This window comes from Hydra vulgaris, chromosome 08 (assembly GCF_038396675.1).
Source record: "Hydra vulgaris chromosome 08, alternate assembly HydraT2T_AEP".
In the NCBI taxonomy this organism is placed as follows: domain Eukaryota; kingdom Metazoa; phylum Cnidaria; class Hydrozoa; order Anthoathecata; family Hydridae; genus Hydra; species Hydra vulgaris.
In genome coordinates, this window is record NC_088927.1 from 22881169 (window position 1) to 22902130 (window position 20962).

A 20962-nucleotide genomic window follows, 5' to 3' on the forward strand; every position below is an offset into this window, starting at 1 on the left:
TGGGCCAATTTAATAGATATTGAAAAATACCCCTTCCCCTTTCGGGATGGGGGTGCAAATTATTTTTAACGTTAAACGAAGTTTTCTACTGCTCTGAACGTCAATATGCTACGCAAATAGCAGGATAAGACAATTTTATAAAAAATTGAAAGCAAAGTATCATTGTTGCTACTTTTAGTTACATTAAAAAAAACTCAAGAAAATACTAAAAAAAGAGTGCTTTTAAGAATTTTTATAATTTGCTACAAAATATTTTACCATAAAATTGTCCATAACAACTGCCTAAATAAGACATAAAATGTTACCCATTAATTATAAAATAACTCTTTTTTTCGAAAATTCGTAAAATTTCGGAAAATTCCCGGAGATGAAAATTTCCGGGAAATCCCTATATATTTGCTTTAATAAACTTTTATTTTAAAAATGCGTTCTTTATGATGTGCTGCAGCTTTAAGCCTTCTATGATTGATATGAACCTTGTGATATGATTTAATAGTAAAACGTTTAAATAGCATCACAACTTTGAAAGTTCCACATAATTGAATGTGATAATAAGATAAAAATAAAATTCAACGGTCAATTCGGGTTTTTGATACCTCATGGATAAGGTTTGTTATTTTGATATCTACCTTTTTAGCAGTTATATATAATTTTTTAGTTCTCAACGTTAAAAACTTTAAGTTCTTTTTTTTTTTTAAAAATACTTTTTTAAAACAGGTTTCCTGTAAAAAAAACAACTATAGTCTTTCCTCTGTTTAAAGCAAGTATTATTTATATTTTCTTGAAGAAATAGTCCTTAAGGTTTTTGTCTAGAAAATATGTGTATTGTGTTTTTTTCTTTTGTGTGTCCTTATTTTGATTTTTGTGTATTGTTTATTTAGATTTTTGATGTTTTCTTATTTTAATTCTGTGCCATTACAAAGCCAACTTTCCATACTGAGTAATAAGGCGTTTTGTCAAAAAGTCGTCAGTTTTTCAAGCACAAAAAATGTAATAACTTCAGATTAACTTAACATCTATAAAGAAAATGGGCCTCCACCGATGGCTTTTTTAGTATGGTTATCTAAATAAAAATTATTCAAACGTGTTTAAACAAATTTATATATCTAGTTAGTGCCAAGGTGCAGTTGCAGCTTATGTAACAGCATTTTAATGTCTCCCTCCCCCCTCCCCCCTTCTTTTCTCATCTCCATTACTTTAAGTTATTAAACTTACATTTAATTTTGCAAGTCCCTATTTTCAGGCAATATATTAGTTTATCTATTTAAGTTGTTAATTACATTTATATTGTTACATTAGGTATTTTTGAAATGTAAGCAACCTTAATATGCACTAGTAGACAATTAAATTTCTACAAACAAAAATTTGATCAAGACAGTATTTTTATTGTGATATTAAAATACTATCGCTAGGAATATAAACATTCAAAGTTTATGAGCTACTTCTACTTTTAATCACAAATAATTTTTTTGTATCAGTTCTGCTCCTAGGTAAACACGGCTAAAGAGTCTCACCTGTCCCAATATAGGATCAGTTCAACATCATCGCCAGGACAACTATTTCATATTGAATTCAAGTACTATTTATTTAAAAATTATGTTAACAATTAAGATATTACTATATTTTTATTGTATTATTATTATTTATTTTACTGTATTATTTTGTATATTTTTTTAAGGTTAAAGTAAAGCTTAAAAGTTTGGCTAAATTCAATTAAACAAGAAAAAAAATTTTTTTTTCAAAAGTTGAAGTTTAAAAAAAACTTTCTATTTCAATAAAAATATAATATGGTATATAATAATAAAAATATAATATAATAAAAAAATAATATAATAAAAAAAATAATATAAAAAATTGAAAAGCAAAAAAAGATTATTACTCAAAATTATATTACAAAAAATTATAAATAATGTTAATAAGTTATTTTTGTTTTATTAATAATGTAAATTTTTTTTTTTAAGTTTTAAATTTAAAAATATATATTTTTTAACTATATGTCAAAAAGTTGCAATTTTTTAAACATTTAAAATTAGTTAAATGTGCAGTTTTAAAAAAATAAATAAAACTAAGTTTATATTTAAAGTTTCTTGCCTTTTGGCAAGTATATACAGGCAGACCTCTAAATTAAAAAAAATAAGGTTGGTGTTAAATGCTAGAACAATGAATTGATCTATAAAAACAAACATCTAATAAAAATTGGAAATAATTTTCTGATATCCTTTATGACATTTTCATTTCTAACCTCCAAACATAGGTGATATTTATTTAAATCTACTAGTTAGTGTTTTTAACATTTTTTCTTTGCACTTCTAGGGATTTAATAAAAAAAAACTGTAAACAATAAATTAATTACCTCACAGTATATATGTAAAGATGGAGGCATAAATGTACTTGTTAAAAGCTCCTCTGGTGTGCTCTTTGATAAGACTGCTATGCTTGGAGGTATTCATTTACATGAAATGTTATAAAAAAAATTTCTTTTCTTTTTCTTTTGGTTGTTAAGGTGCTTTGAGAAGACCCAACAGTTTTGTCAGAGAAGCGTATTTAACAACGATTTTCATGCCTGCTTTATAGGCTAATCTACTTTGACAGGCATCGAATCTTGGACCTCTTGTTTCTGAGGCTAGTGTTTCAATCACTACACTAAGGCATATCAAATTCAGTTGTGATTTAAATCAACAAAAAATATACAAAACATATCCCAAAAGATGTTGTTATAAAGTAGGTTGGAAAAAAAGTTAGGTCAAAATTACAGTAGGTTAAAAATTCAGCCAGTTGAAAATACTGTAGGTCACATATTTAGTTGACCAAAATTAAAGTATGTTGTAAAATCGGTAGTTCACGTTTTAATTAGATGTAAGTATGAATAACACAGGTCTACAAAAAAAAAATTTCTTTTTGTTGCATGAGACTGATTTTTATGTATGATTTTTATGTATTTTCAAACACTGAATTTAAATATAAGCTCTGTTTTTGTAGGCAAGCTCTAGATTTTCACACTAAGTAAATTGTTAATTTTTAAAAAATATTGTTTTTCACAGGTATTTTCATTCAATAGTTATGAAAAAAGTAACTATTTCATTGTTTTTTTCAGATCAAATATATAATATAATAACTTCTTCAAATTGACATAAGCGCATACATAACCCTAACTCATTCTGTGGTTGCTATACACTAAGTGGGCTCCACATACGTGTGCCATATTTGTAAAGAAAGTCTTCAAGATTGAACAAAAGGAAAACAAAGGAATTTACCTTTTGGAATCCCCATAGTTTGATGAGAGCCACTAAACCATGTTAACTGCTATTTTTGTCTTGTTACTCTTGATATTGTTGGTACTACTGATATTGGCAAAATAAAGAGTCAAAAAATATCTTATCCCAATATTCCTTCTGCTATTAGACCAATTCAACATTTTGACGAGATTCCTGTTCCAATTTTTAAAGGTTTATTTTTGTTAGATGATGAACAAAACATGCTTGCTACAGAAACAGAAGAATTTTTATTAGATTTGGAAGACTTCTCATCTAATGCTAAACAATTCAATTTGCCTCAGTGTTTTAGTAAGATAGAACTGAATGACTTAGCTCAAGATTTCTTTCATTCTAATCATGCAGCAGAATTATTGGAGTCTCGGTTAAAGGAAAAGAACCTACTTTGCAAAAGTTTCTTTCTTTAGAACAAGAAATAAAACCTATGTTAACTTTTTTTCAGAAGTCAATTTATTCGCTTACTACAATGATATTTCAGGTCTCCAATTACAGTTAGGTATTTCTGTATACAATCCAACAGAATAGAGACTTTTTATTGAAAGCTCAAAGCAAAGCCTCAATGCATTATTTTACACAATGGCAATGTTTTTGGTTCTGTACCAATTAGTCATTCTGCTTATTTGCAAGAGACTTACTGGATTAAATACCACATCCACATCCTAGTATTTGAAAATGAGTTTCAAATTTGTTTTTCAGAATTATTTCTAATAATTTGCAAAACAAAAAAAATATTTATTGTAAAAAATCTGTAACTTGCCCTAAAATACTGATGCCAGATTTGAATTCAGCATGTTAAAATTATGTATGATCAGGTACCAAATTTAATGCAATAAATTTTTTGTAAACCAGTGTAATCAAAAATTGTTTGTTGAAGATCAAAGTGTCATACTCTATAGTTTGAGAAATTTTAAATTAGGATCAGGCAACTAAAATTTTTAATGGTTTTAAATTTTAAAGGTTTTACCATGACATAGATAACAGAGATGAGATTTGAAAAAAATTGTCAAATTCAGACACTTTAGGATCGGCAGTTGTGTTCTAATTTTTATGGGTGATACAGGTGTTGTTATTTTTAATAAATTTTCTTATTAGAAAATTATTCAATCATTTCACCCAAAATATATTTTTCATTAAATGATTGAATGATTTTCAAAACTTCACCTCCAGTCAATAATTTAAAATTTTATACCTAATGAATACAACTATCTACTTTTAGTATATCAACTGGTAAGAATGGAGTCCTTGCAATATTTGGGAATTCATTATGAAAGGAGTCCTCCCAATAATAGGGAATGCAATATGAAAGAAATCCCTTTAATATTAGGGACTTAATTAAGTGATACATGTATCTATAGTAGGATTATTACATTATTAGTAGGGCTGATATTTGAAACTTAGGCATCTTTGTTATTTATAGAGTTATTTAAGCATTGCATTACTGTTGTTATGTAAACACCTGTTTATCTGCAATCTATTATCACTCAGAAAATAACGAAAATTTTTGAATAATGCTTTTGAAAATGTTATAAAGATTTTTTTGAAAATTTTATTTTATTTAGGATCCATCTTATTTTAGTTGTTGTGGAAAGTGCATGCAGATGTTAACAGCAGTTGGTTTGACAGTGTCCACGACAGTTTTTATTGCAACATACGGTTGCTCTTTAAAAACAGATATGCGTGTCGTGATAGCAACTTACCTGCTCATCTTGAATATTCTAACAGCGTTGGTATTTTGGCTTGATAAGCTTTGTGCCAAAAACAATCGATGGAGAGTTGCCGAAATTGTCTTGCTTTGGCTAACATTTTATGGCAGTCCTATTGGTTCATTGTTTGGAATGTGCTGTGTTTGTTGTTTGCACAAAACAAAAAAAACGACATTTCTTTCACCTGCTATTGTTTTAATGATATTCAATTTATTTTGGGTAGCGATTTACTTTATAGCTACTGCACATAAGTCCATGTCAAAATGCTATGAGTAGTTGTTGTTGTTTTCTAATTGTGATGATTTAAATCCAGGCGGTGTCGTGCATGAATAATCGTTTATAACATAGTTAATGCATGACTTTTTAAAATCACTGCCACAATAGGGACAAACAAATAGATAAATATTCCTACATATTTATGTAGGAATATTTATGTAAGCATTTAATAATAATGAAAAATATTGTTTTGTCTGTTTGTATTTGTGTTGAGTTTGTAATATAATGGTACAAATTGCTGTATATTATTTCTGGCATACTGCTTTTAAACCTAACTTTGCTTTATAGACCATACTGTAATTTGTTTTGTTTTATTTAAAAGAAGAATGTTGATTCGCTATTGTTTTTAGTTATTCAACAAAAGCAAGCATAGCAGTTAAATATTTGTGACCAATTTTTTTTTTTGTAATAAAATTAAAAAATTTGTAAATATTACCATAGCAATAATTTTTTTAAACTGTAAAAAATATCATGTTGATAATAATTATAGAGAATGTCTTTTCTATAAATTGTTATTCATTAAAAGATCTTTATTTTTCTTTATGTTTTTATTTTTATGTATAATCTTCTCAGGGTTGGGTCCCGGATTTGTTAGTAAGTCACACACCTGGCAAGTTCTAAACTCTAAATTTTTAGATGTTCTTACTTACGTCATCTTAATTATATTAAGTCCAGTCAATGCTTAATGCCGTTAATTACTTAGTTACAATTCCGTAAAATTTCTCAAAACTTTTTTATTTCTATGTGCGCCTCATGATATTATCCTTTCAATAAAACTTTAGCATTTAATGTTTAACATCGTTTTTCTGCTTTTCGTATAATAGACCTTTTTCTAAACGCGTTGTTTGAGAAAGACCACGATTTGATTTTGTTTGAAAAGTCCCACAAGGTCTTAACTTTCAACGAACTGTGTGAATTTATTTGTAAAGCATTTATATTTTTGTTTTAAAGTTTTTACATTTAGGTTTATATTTATTTAACGGGTGATGCGGAAGTTATCGGACAAAATAAAAACGTCAATAACTTATTTATAAATAAAAAAACAAACTATTATATTTTTTTAAAATAAAGCATTTATCTTTTAATAAAAATATATTATTTTTTATATGAAAAAACATCACCATCTGCAATTGATCTTAATTTCGCTCTGACGCCTTTCATATGCGACAGTAAAAAGTTTAAATCAACTTCTTGTAGTTTTAGTTTAATGCGATCAATCAGAACTTGCTCTGTTGAAGCTTGTCAATCTCTCTCGTAAACCTTCTGTGCCAAATGTCCCCAAAAATTTTCAATCGGTCGTGCTTGAGGCACATTTGGGGGATTGGATTCTTTATCAACGTAATAGACATATTGGTCCATCCAATTTAAAGAATCTTTAGAATAATGAGAACTTGCTAAATCTGGCCAAAATAATTAGTTAAAGTCTCCATGATACTTGTGAATAAATGGAAGAAGCCGTTTTTCTAAACATTCATTAATATAGATTGATGAATTGATCGCTACAGCCTTGGAAGTGCGAAACAATGGCTCGGACATACCACGGTCAGATATGGCTATCCACATTAATAATTTTTTTGGAAATTTCTCTTTTTCTATAAAACGAACACTTTCTGGGCATGTCTTTTTGTTGTTTGTGTAGTATCCAGAATTTGGCATGTTGTCCCCTGCAAAACAAAAGTATTTTTCGTCATCGATGACTAGAAGCGATTTTGTGTTATAGAGTTGGTTAACTAGTTTCCTGCTTCTTTTCTTTGCCTTTATTTGTTGTTCTATAGTGTATTTTGGAGTCTTTTCACGTTTTCTATATTTAATATTCATTTTTTTAAACTGACGACCAATTGTCGATTGATTTACACGGAATTTAATAGCTATTTTTCTGTGACAGACCCCTTTTCGATTGTTGACAAGTCTCGTTAATTCGGCTTTCTTTTCTCTAGTCCAGGATGTCGGACGATCAGGGTGCTTTCTATCAGAAAACGATTGAACAGTTTCAAGTCTTTTTAGGTTATCATATATTGTACTTTGAGCAAATCCTTCCTTTTCAAAATGACTTACGATTTTTTTTTTTTTTTTTTATATTAGGTTTATTTGCGAAAAGCATTTTTAGTCGCTTTCGAAAAGATTCTCGTTCAGCTGCATTTAACCTCATTTTAAATAATTGTGTTTCAAGTAATAAAGTTTATATTTTATAGAACGTTTATGCCTACGCATAAAACCACAAAAACTGATTACTATTATCAAATAATGAAATTAGGATTTGTCCGAAAACTTCCGCATCACCCGTTATTTTTAACTATGTTGTGTTTGTTTTGTATATGTTTTTTAAGCTTTTCTTGCTTATATATGTTTTTTTAGCTTTTCTTGTTTGTATATGTTTTTAAGCTTAAAACTAAAATCTTTTTAAAGTTTTTAAAAACCATAAAGATTTTACAGCAACCAAGTAAGTTCTGCTTCTTGATTGATCTTTGTAATTTATTTGTTTTAGTTTTTCTGTTTGCTTTATATAGCGTTTATGTTATGACAGACATATGGCAAACAAAAGTTTATTAAATTTATAGGAAATATCAATAATGACAAAAGTTTGTATCTATCTTTAAGTTGCTTTTATTTCAACGTTTTCGCAAGCATTTCGTTTTACTGAGACAAAAATCATAATAAAACGAAACAAAGTGGTACAAGAGAAACTTCATTTACAAGTTAGGGATTGTCCGAAGTGGGAAATCTTAAGCTCTTTTACGCCACAGTTTTCATTAAAGTAAATGCTCTATTTTGATTTTTTAATTAACTAAAGGCACTGCGAGGTAACACTTTTGTTATTTTTTGCTTTATTTATTAGTGAAATTTAATGTTGCGTAACTTATAGACGATCCCATATGATAAAAGATTTAAAAATTCATACCATTTCAATTTTTACATTGGTTTGTTGGGAGAAATCACCATCGAAAATGTAATTTTTAATGAATTCGTAACAGTGAAGTATCCAGGGGAGAATGAGGGGAATGCATTCCCCCACCCCACCAGAATCTGAGAGACTTAGAATATCTTAAAAATGGAGGATTTTTTTTTAAGAAAGTACAAAAATATTTCAACACGCAATACTTAAAACTGCTGACATTGCGTTGGAGTTTATGCTTACTAAATTAATACAACTAAATTCTGCATTAACTTGTCATTTTTTTGATGCAATAGCCACCAGAATAAAAGAGCGAAGAATTCTGAATTTTTTGAAACATTGTCAAAATTAAAAAAGAAGATAAAATGTTGGTTCTTCTAAAATAATTACGTCACAAATTTAATTGTTCAAATCAAGATTTGTCAAGCGCAGAAAATAATGAAACATCTAAAACTATCATCAAACAACTAAATGAAGTCTTAGAAGTAGGTTTTCTTGCAACAGCCAGAAATTCTTCTGAAGGATCAGGCGAACCTTAAGTTCTAAATTGTTATAAGAAATTTCATTATTTGAAAGTGATTGTACAAAGAGGGATATTCTTCAGAAAGTTTTTAATTTTTACTGACGATTAAACGAACGAGCGTAGAGTCAGAAAGGATATTTTTCAGGATTATTTTGAAGTAAAATACGAAGAAGATTAAATGATCAAAGTTTAGATAGTTTAAGCTTTCTGCGCGCACATTTTCTAAAGATAATAAATTATTTAATATACAAGTAATTTTCAGAAATATACGGAATTAAGTTGTAATATTTTCTAGTTTTGAAGCATATAATATTCCGGGATATTTTGAGTCTTGATTTTACTATCCCTTTATTAGTAATTTTCAGGATTTTTGCAACCCTACCTGAAATGTTAGTATTTAAAGGAAATAAATAATTCATTTTAAAAAGATCTACCGCCTAATTCCTCAGCAACTATGACACAAAAAGGTTCAACGAACAATGAATCATTTATTTTCAGGTTCAAACGGTATAAAAATATTTTTATACCGATTTTTGATAATGTTTCCTCGCTTATAAGTATTTGAACTTTTAATGAGGCAAAAAGCTATAGCATTCACCTGATTTGCTTACCAAGCAATATAAAGTTTATCGGTATGGCGCCTAAAAAAATTTAAGTGTGGTGTAAAAAAAACCTCGGTGTGGTGCCTAAAAACCTAAAACTGTGGTGCTTATCGGACAACACACCTTTGGAATAAAATTGTTTAGCTGAATTTTGATTTTAAACTACTAATTACTTTTCGACTCTTTTTAAAAGTAAATTAAAACCCCTAATTCTTTCATTTGATGACATATTATGTTATTATTAATAATATGAGCAATAACTTTGCCTTTACTTACTTACATTTATAAAAAGTTAATTCTTACTTATTTTGTTGATTTTTATACTTTTGATTATAAAATATAAACTTTAAAAATTTGCAGAAGTTTAACATGAAATTTCAGCCTATGGACAATTCTAACTTTAAAGCATTTGAAACTTATTGGGAAAAAGAAGTGTTTCAGCATAAATCAAAACAAAGCGCCCAAATATTATTAAATTTACATTAAATATTTAAACTATATTTACGTAAAAAAGCTTCTTTTTTAAGACATCTCTAAATTTAAGGAGTTATTAATTTAGAGATGTCTTGAGCGGTTTGCAAGTGTACAAAAACTTGACTTTTTGTAGTATTCTGGATAATCCAAATTATGTTTATAAGCGCTCGTATCTCATAATCTAATGAAATCTGCAAAATTTGACAATTTCGCACTCCCAAATGCACTTCTTTTAAAAGATAAAGATTGTTCAAGATATGTTTCAATTAGTTTCCATTCTACTCTTCTCTGAGTAATAGCGGTCTTCAAATGTTAAGATTGTTTAACTCTTAATACCTTAATGATAATAACTTTGGAGAACGGAGCAGCCACCACTTTTGATGCACCATCTCGTGTTTGGTGATTAAGTTTGGTTGTCTCAGTACCACCATAGTTAAACAAAAAAATACATCAACTGTTCTTCTACTTGTAAAAAGTACAAAAATTAAAAAAAAATAAAGAAACAAACATGACATGACCTAGAACTAATTATTAACAAGAATTAACATCTAAAATTTTCTCATGTCCTCTTCAACCAGATTTTATTTTAGTATCGCTGAAAACACTACGACGTCATCTATCTACTTTAATGGTTTTGAAAATTTTATACTGCAGTATAGATAGCCGTGAATAAAGATTGTAATAAATAAATTGAAAAAAAAAAAATTAGTAGCTGCAATGTCTCCATTGCAACTGCACAAAACAAACATGTTGTATTAACTGTATGACTGACAGAGAAAATCTATAAAATGATAGCGCAGGCTTTTTCCAGCTATGATTAAAATATGTGAATATCTTCATTCTTTGCAAAGAAATGAACAACTGAAAAATTATACATATTCCAGATAACAGAAAATCACTAAGGAAAGGAATGATAGCTATGAAATCATGTCTAAAAAAAGGTCGTCCTTCTATGACTTTTGCATCAGACCCACTAAAAAAAAACTAAGAAAAAAGAGGGGTAGTTTCCTAGTACCAAAAAATATATATATCAGTCGCGGATCCAGCATTTTTCGATGTTTGAGATAACTTCCTGACATGGAAGTTATCTCAAACATCGACTAACTTCTAACTTCCTGACATGGAGCCAACTCCATAATTTCACGCAATAATCTCTTAGCGTTCAAAAATTATGACATTATAAAACTTGTAACCCTCTCAAGTTGAGGAGCTTCAAACTTTGCATATAATTTTTGCATAGTCCTATGTATATATATATATATATATATATATATATATATATATATATATATATATATATATATATATATATATATATATATATATATATATATATATATATATATATATATATATGTATGTATATATATATATATACACATGTCTTTATGCGCGCGTTTTGTCATATTTATTTTTGCCCAATTCTTTTTTAAAATACCAAATTAAAGAGACAGTTTTCATGATAAAGAAAAAAAAAAAGTTATTTTTCGCCGTAATAAATTTATTTTTTTTCTCGAATAATAATACTAATAACAGTACAATCCATCATTAATAATTTAACAATAATTAAAAAAATAATAATAAAAATAATTAGTAAAAAAAAAAAAAAAAAAAAAATATTAAAAACCTAAAAAGCATTTCATCGTTTAAACAACAAACTAAAATGCATCTCCTTAATTCCTGACATATATATTATAGTTTACAGTATTTGTTTTCAGATTTTTTTGTATTTTTTCTTTTCATTTATTTTTTATTTTTTTCTTCTTATGTGTTTTAATTTTATTAAATTTTTTATTTTTCTTTAAAAATTAAAGTGTTTTTTTATTTTTATTTCAATAGTGACTAAAGGGGCTCTATGAAAAGGTTGTGATGATAAACGCATCATCCTTACCTTCTTTGAGTCCCTGACTGATTATAACTGTATATATATATATATTATAAATTAAAAAGATTAAAAACGTTTTTTATAAAGGTTTTTTATGTTTACGATGTTATTTATTTTATATGGAAAATTGTAATATTGTTTAATCAGCGAAATAAAAGTTAAATAAATAAATAAATAATAATTAAAAGTTTTTCTATGGTTAAAAGCACAAGTCGAAATAAAAATAAAACTTTAAGCTTTTGCATTCAAACTGAATTGATTCACAGTAAAAATTGTCGATTAATTTTAGGTTTTTAAAACTTTTAAATTCATATCATATTTTAAACAGGTATCAATGTAAAACTCTCCAAACAACCATCTCCTACCAATTTATTTTATTTATTCTAATTGTTCTGCTGATAACTGTTTAAAACAGTAAAACACAAAATAATAAAATTTCGTAGATTGCATTAGTAGTCCTGTCACCTAAATTCAAAAGCCGATAGCGCATTGTTGGTAACGTAAACTAGTGTTAGCGATTGAAACCTAAAAAAAAAAGAGTTTCCTGTAAAATTAAAATTGACTTTTACTATCATATTATTAGCCATATATTATAACTAAATTTCTTCAACTATATAACTTTATTTTTGTAATTTGGCTATGACCTTGCTCATGATTCTCATGACCTTAACTTTCTTATCCTCATAAATTATGTTTAGGCTTTACAACTAGCGGCTATAACATTCCTAAGAATATTTATATTATTATAGAATATTATTAATATTAATATTATTATTCTATAATAATAATAGTATTTATAGAGTGCAATTAAAATCCGAAAACTAACAAAGTTACCTAATTAATTGTTACTTAATTGTTATTAAAAATATTTCCCTACCACTGAACGCTTTCAACGACAAACGTTGCTACTCACCTGCGATCAAATAAATTACGCTGTTCTGTTTGAAAAGTTGTTTTCTTTCTTACCAAAGACATTTAGAATCAGATAGTTTATATTTTAGTAAGGAACAGTGTTGATACACGTTAAAGATAATATTATAGGAGACAAGAGTTTCGAATTGAATTGTTTTATATAATGACAATATAATTAAAATATAAACAACTATGAAAACAGCTTACGAAGGCAATAGTTGCTTTTTAGTATTTTAAATTTAATTTTTTTTTTATCTTCACACTGCACTTTTATTACAATAAGATTACGACATTACCGTATAATAATAACGTTACAACAGCTATAATACAAGTTGGCTGACTGGCAATTACAACACAAAAAGATAAAAAATACATATATATATATATATATATATATCTGGAGATTATGACATAGATATCTATGCCATTATCTATGTCATTATATCCGGATTTGCCCCAATGCTTATAGGTATATTATGCATATAGGTGTGCAAATATTTTCAGCAATAAAATTTGCTGATTTTTACCTAACAAATTCTTTTAACTTATTACTTCTGAATATTATTATAACTAATTATAAATACTATTAAAAAATACCAAAATTGAATTTAGATCTACATCTGAGTTAAAAGATCTTAAATCCATTTTCTGAAGGTCTTTTCCAATAATAATCTTATTTGGGAAATTTTGTCACAAATGTTTACTCCACACTCTTTTTATCATTTGGCAATACTTGGCAATTCTTTTAGATTGGTGTAAATATAAACTGCGTAATATTTTTTCATGTAGCATTGTCAAGACTATATCAGAAGCCCTTTGTTACAACTTAGGGTTTATTTTCAAGAGTGAGGCAACTATCGCAGCTAATTGCTTAGGGTGAAATACTACTTATATACTATATAAAGTACCTGAAAATACTAAAAAGCCATCACCACCACCTAATTGTTTCAATCTATTATTAAAAGATTTGTAGTCTTGGAAACAACTTTTTGTCTGTGTAATCTTACCTCTAGTAAAATTCACTTGATTTACTTGGTCTTTGTTAAACTAATTAGAATTCGGCTGTTTCAACTTTTGATCTCAGTTTGATTGTAATTATCCCTTGAGTTACTAAGACTCCAAAATTCAAATGCTTAGCCTGGATATAATCTGAGGTACATAATCAATAATTGTCAAGAAATTAGGTTTAATTCCTTTGACCATTCTTTAATGAGCTTCTGCTTAGCACCTCTTCACTCTATCACCTTTTTTATAGTTTATAATTTTTCTCTTTCCCTTTTTTAAACTGCTTTCTTTTCAATGTTATTTCTAAGTAAATTGATTTAGCCCTTTTTCTTTATCCGTCAGCTAATATTGTTGCTATTGGTGAATTGAATACTTATTACACTGATTAGTTAGGCTTTCGTACCACTGACCTTGCTGGCTATAAAGTTGGTAACTTTTGTATTCCTTAATCTCTTACTCAGATAGTTAACTTTGTTTCTTTTTTACTTGTTTTCAAGACAGCCAAAATTACCTAACTTTAGTTCGTAATTTGTGTCTTGTCTTTGACCCTAGCTATTGCTCAGTTATTTCTTGTTTTCCTCTGGGTGGTACAGACCATGCTATGATCCCACTAAAATTTTTATCTCGAATTTCATCAGACTCACCTTACCATTGCACTTAAAGTACTACTACCTCAAAGCTGATTAGGATTTCTTTGTAATTGTCTTTAAGCTGATGTCTTTCTTCTCAACGCGAATAATTATACCTTATTATTGCATAATCTTCTGGTGTAGGTGTTACTTCTGATCATAAAAATTTTTTTCACTTTTTCCATACTTTTTTTCACAACTCTTTAAAGAACAAACGTTCTCGAAATAGAGCAAAAAATTTTAACAGTCAAAGCGAGTCCAACATTCATTATCTTATCAATATCAATTGTTAGATATTTAAATCACTCCAAATTTTGGTGCTAAATCAATTGTGTTGCTAAATTTATTTCTCTCTTGAACTCATCTACAACTAATAGGTTGGACAATATTCCTGCCATAGTCTTACAAAGGTGTTCTCCGCATTTCCCTTCAATACTCTCTGAACTATATAACAAGTGTTTAATTGATTTTTGTTTTTCTGCTTGTTGGATAATAACCCCTCTAACTATCACCCAATCAATTTTCTTTCTGTTATTAACAAGGTATTTGTGCTTTTACGTTTTTACTTACTAATTCTTATAATAGAAAGGTTTTATTTTGCAAGTACAATTACGCAATACAAGGGCTATTGATTTGGACATATTAAAGGCTTTCTAAGAGGTCTGAAATGCTGGACTTTATATGATGTATCTGGTAAAAAATAAAAAATATAAAAAATGAATAATTTGTTTCTAACTGCAGTGTCAAAGTAATACTCAAATTCCAACATTCTTCTTCATTTTTAGGAACATTTGGGGTACCACGAGACTATATCCTTAATTCTGTATTGTTTCTCATCTAACGTCTGTTCACAAAAAATCCGGAATGAAAAATTGTTCTTAATTGAATACAAAATTAATCGATTTTTGACAAAAATTTTAACTAAAATGAGTGACTGGACATTGTTAACTATTTTATAACCGAAAGTGGTCCTAAATCAGCGGCTTTTCGAACTTTAGTTTTGACTGAATCCATTAGGTTGAAAAAGTAGTCTGGATCAAACTCTTTCAACTTTAATCGAATTCTATTCTTAAGGTGGTCAAGATTTTTCGCAGTAAATCCATTTCCATAAACTTTTGCTTTTAAATGTGCCCAAAAATTTTCAATTGGCCTTAACTGCGGTACATTTGGGGGGTTATCTTTAGCGTCGACAAAGTTAATACCTAAAGTGTTGTAAGTTTCTAGTGTGTGTTTTGCATAATGACATCTCGCTCCGTCAGGCCAAAATAAAATTTTCATGTTTTGATGCTTGGAATTTATAAATGGAAGAAATCTTTTTGTAATACATTCTTTAGAATAAGTTTTTGCATCCAGTGCACAGTTTTTTACAGCAAAATAAGGCGATGAATGACCAAAACGACTGATTGCAATCCAAACGAGAACTTTCTCGTCAAACTTTTTTTTGAAGTTGAATTTAATGTTAGGATCAGTTTGAGAACTATCCTTTGTATAGTAGCCAGAGTTTTGTGAACAATTTGCACCATTTACACAGAAATAAGATTCATCGTCCATGATGATTTCAAACTCATTTGATGGCTTGAAAAAAATTTTTGAAAGTTTTAATAAGATTTTCTTTTGTTTAATTTCTTGCTTTTCTGTTGTTTTTGGTGCATTTTTTCTTTTGGTATACTTTAGTCCATGCATACTTAATAATCTATTTACGTATGAAACGCTTATCTTATATTTTAGTGCCAATTTTCTTTGCGAATTCCCGATTCTCTCTTCTGCTCTTGCAATCATGGACTCTCTTTTCTGGTGTAATTTTAAAAGGTTTTGTGCCGCAACCAATTTTTCTATTCATTGGCAAATTATTTTCAGACCTTTTAATTATGTCATAAATTGTAGATTTCGCGATTCCCATTTTCTTAAAATGATCCACTGTAAATTTCTTTCCACTGTTTATGTTTTGTTTATAAAAATTTCCAATCACATTTCTAACATCGTTCTCTTTTAGATGCTCCATGTTAATTTGAATTAATTATTTAAACTCAATTTTGCCACAAAATGAAACTGTTGTTGTTGACCGATTAAATTTAAAAATTTCGAATCGAAAATTCGAAATTTAGAACAATTTGTGTACATTTGAAATCAGTCCGGATTTTTTGTGAACAGACGTTATATTAATGATCTTTTTGAAATGACCAGTCATGCCAAAAAGTGATTGCTTTTTAATAGCTTAGAACAGGCAGATGCACGTTTGTTTTCCCTCTTGTGACTGTTTGGAGCTTGAAATGGCTGGTGATTTTTAATCTAAACAAATAAAAATTATGATAATATATTAAAATTTATATAAATTTGAATTTTAATCTAAACAAAACCCTGATGTTTATTGCAAATAACTATCGCAATATTATTGATATTTTTATGTTAATGAAACGCTGAATCCTCTACTCTATATCTTCTCAGATCTTTCATCACCAACCCCTGTCCCTTCATACTCTCTACACTTTTATTTAGATAAATAAAAGGAAAAAAATTAGATATCTAGTTTGTTTCCTTGAACATCAATGCTTTGTAACTTTCTCCAGTCTTCATGTTTTCCAACTCATCAAATTTAGAGTTTTTTAAGTCTTTCATAAATTTTCTTACTTTTTAGCAATATTCTTTGTTTTCTGGTATTTCCAACTTAAATATTGGTTGCTTGCAGGCTTGTTGGGAGTAAGTCATTAAAAAAAACTTCTTAAATTTCAGTAACATGGATTATTTTAAAAACATGAGTCTTGTACATAAGTATCCTATAGCTACGCAGCATTAAATAATTTTTTTAAATTGCTTTTTTTGCTCTTGACTGTAAAGGTATCAAGTCTAATCGGAGCTAAGCATTAATTGTTACCCAATTATAGATTAAGAATAACTAGATGTCTAACTTCCGCGTATTTTTTGAAGCGAAAATCGGCCATTATGGGGGGCAAATTTAAAAAATAGTAAATTGTTTGTATCAAATAATATTCAATATTTAATAATCAAATTTTAAATTTGGTTAAATCACGGTTAATTCTTGTGTTGCAGAAGGTTGTACAAGTAGAGCAATGAAAAACGACAACAGAGCATTTCTTAAATTTCCAATTAATAATAGCGAACTCTGTAAAAAGTCGATCTTTGCTATAAAACGTCAAACATTTATTTCTACTGAACACAGCCGCATTTGTAGTGATCACTTTTTACCTTCAGATTACAATATACTTAATTTTAATAGCAAACCTAAGTTAAAATGTTCTTCTATTATTCATCTATTATTATTGATTCAAAACCAAAAGTCAAAAGAAAGTTAAATTCTATATCGCCACAAACAAATAAAAAGAGACTCGTTAAAAAAGTTAAATTTTCAGAAACAGGCAGTCGCCATCATACCGATTTCTAGTTGGATATAAGTGATAACAATAATATAGCTACCAATAGTAACGAAACTTTTATTTCCAATAGTATTATTTCAGAAACAACAGAGAGTATTGATTCCCAGGTGGATATAAATAGTAGCTATAATGTTGTTAAAAGTAGTAAAATAATTATTAATGATGATACTATTATTTCCAAAAATACACTATCGACAAATGCAAGTCCAACTAAAGCAAAATTAAAAGCAAAAATTAAAACTATTTTACAAAAGTTGCAACGAAAAGAAAAAAAAAATCATTAAAGGTTGTGCTAAAAAATCCAAATTAAAAAAAAATGTTTCTAAAGATGCTGCTAATTTTCTTTGTGAAAACTTTAGTGGGTTAACTTTTGATATTATAAAATATCAGTTTAAAAACAATACTTTACTTCCAAAAGGGCATAGATACACTGATGAAATTAAAAAACTTGCAATAACTCTGCATTTTTACTCACCTAAAGCATATAAATTTCTACGCCCTATACTCCATTTACCTGCTTCAAGCTCTTTAACCAACTGGACTTCTTCTGTAGATTGTGAAAATGGTTTTTTTGAAGATGTTTGAAGTTATATTTGTATAAAAGTAGAGACTGACATTAATTATAAAGATTGTGCGTTAGTTATAGATGCTATGGCAATCAAAACATCAGTTCTAATCGATAAAAAGACTGTTTGATTCATTGGCTTTACAGATTATGGAAAAGATATTTTTGCAATTGAACCAGATACACCAGGTACAGAGGCATTGGCATTTATGCTGGTAGGATTACGAGGTCATTGGAAAACACATATTGGCTATATACTGTGTAGTAAGATAACAGCCGATAACCTTTCTTGTCTTATTAAAAAGCTTTAACAATATCTTCTAATAAAAAAATTAATGTACGTAGCATTATATTTGATGGTGTAAATATCAACTTTAATTTTGTTGCATCACTAGAATGTACATTTGGGAAAAGTCTAGAAAAAATTAATGGAATATTTACTTTTGAAGGCTATAATCACTACTTGTATGTAATCCCTGACCCAAGCTATATGCTAAAATTAACTAGAAATGCGTTATGATATTTAGAGGTACTTAAGGATTGTGATGGAAATGAATTAAATGGAGCTATATAAAGCTCTATATGAAGTACAAGAAGATGAAGGATTGAAATTTGCAAACACAATTTCAATAAAACATACTAATTCCAACGTCACAAAATGAATGTTAAGTTTGCTGTGCAAACTCTTTGTAGTTCAGTTGCAGATGCAACTGAACTACAAAGTGTTTGTACTTATGCTGAAGGAGCTATATATTTTGAGTTATATAATGTGTGAGTTGTTATGCTGAAGGAGCTATACATTTTATAAAGATCATTGACAATTTATTTGACATGCTGAACTCTAAAAATCTTTTTTCAAAATCATATAAGAAAGCTCTTTTCGTTTTAAACAAGTCACAATCTTTTTCAAATGGTTATGTTACTGTTTAAACAAACAAATTTCAATTTATTTTAACATTCTTTTATTTTGTCTTTAACAAAACTCCAGTTACACTAATCCCTTAAATGGCTTTAACTACATACGCACTTTAATAATTTATTTTGTTGTCTCTAGATCATACTCCACTCGCAACGACTTTATGGTACTAGTACTTTGCCAAACAAATAAATAGTGGACTGGAATGCTGCATCTTCAAACCAAAACTTTTCAGTTGATGTGTGTTCACTTCACTGTGCTTATCTCTAAATCAGTTGTTGTATGTATACTCTACTGCGTCTATCCCTAAATCAATAGATATATGTACACTCACTACATTAATCCCTATTTAGTTTATGGTTCGGCAAGTTACTAAACTTGTCAAAATCATTGCGAGTGGCATATGGGGTGGCAGGAATAGTGTCGGAAAATGAACTTCAGAATAGTGTTGAATATATTAAAAAGGCCTAATGACGCAAAAAAAACGAATAGTGTCGCAAATAAATTTAATGAATAGTGTCGAAAACAAAAAAAAGGGTTAGTGTTGCAAATAGTTAATTTCAGCGATTGCTTACTCGTTTTGCTTATCTTTATAGCATACGTTTTTTACAGAAAAAAAAAGGAAAAAAAAATAATGAATGAAAAGATTATTATCAAACTCCAAACCCTCAATTGATGTAGCGGCACTCCTATGCGGCAGCCGGCTATAAGATAATTGTATGTACTGAAGCTCCTGGCAGCAGGCTATTTCAGTAAGACATCAGACATGTTATCTAAACACACATTTATAGTTATTATTATTTTTTTATTTTTGTTAATACTCATTAAACTCCTTGAAAAGATTACTCCTTTTTTCTATTTCGACACTATTCATTAAATTTATTAGCAACACTATTCCTTTTTTTGTGTGTTTTCGACACTATTCATTAAACTCCTTTGCAACATTATACCTTTTTTTATTTTCGACACTGTTCATTAGTCTGTTATTCGACAATCAATAATGCAACAATTTGCAACCCTATTCCTTTTTTACATTTTCGACAATCAAATTTGCGACAATCAAAATTTTGCGATACTATTCCGTCACACCGGGATATGATCTAGACACAAGTTCTTTATATTTAATATGATCAACTTTATAAGTAAATTGTGTTTTTTTATCTTCCAGCGCATGAAAACAATGTCTATTGTTTTCAAATATTCGTAATCACAGTTGTCAGTATTAAACTTCTTTGCTAATTGAATAAATGGACCAATTTATTTCAAATTGTACAAATTTTTTAGTAATAATAATGTATATAATGTAGTAAAATAAAGTTATACTATTTTGCTCATCAACTGTATACAAAATTATACATTCATTAACTGACCGTTAGAGATAAGCGATGGATAAGAAACATGCATGACTGACCGTTGGGGCTAAACACATTTAATCGTCTTTACATTGACTAGCAGTTAAGTATATGCGCCGCAAAATGTACTTATATCGACTAACGCTAAGTTTGTAAGAAGACTGAATTGTTATTACTAAATTGAAAACAAAGAGTTTTGACCTTATAAAAGCTATTTATTTTTGTTTTTAATAGTTACTTTAACGCTGATAGAAACCAGTACTTTTTGTTGTGCAATATTTTGTTTTTATCTTATTTATAAAAGACTCTGAAATATGCAACTATGCTGATGACAACACTCTTTGTTTGCAACAACAATCTAGAGAATGATATTGATCGTCTTCAAATAGAAGCATCAAATGCGATTTCATGGTTTACTTTGAATAAAATGGTTGCAAATCCGGACAAATTTCAATCTTTTTTCTAAGGTTAAACTTCTCGGGGTTACAATTGATAAGGATTTGAAATTTGATAATCATATTTAAAGTCTATCTGGAAAAGCTAATAGTAAATGCTTTGATCTC

At 28.3% G+C, this 20962-nt stretch overlaps 1 long non-coding RNA gene across 1 annotated transcript; it reads left to right on the forward strand.

The window, feature by feature from the left end:
• The first annotated feature begins 414 nt into the window (after window positions 1-414).
• On the forward strand, window positions 415-5494 carry LOC100212512 (uncharacterized). The gene is made up of 2 exons (XR_010639988.1): window positions 415-608; window positions 4832-5494. It is a non-coding gene; the product is annotated as an uncharacterized LOC100212512 (long non-coding RNA).
• Window positions 5495-20962: the final 15468 nt, after the last annotated feature.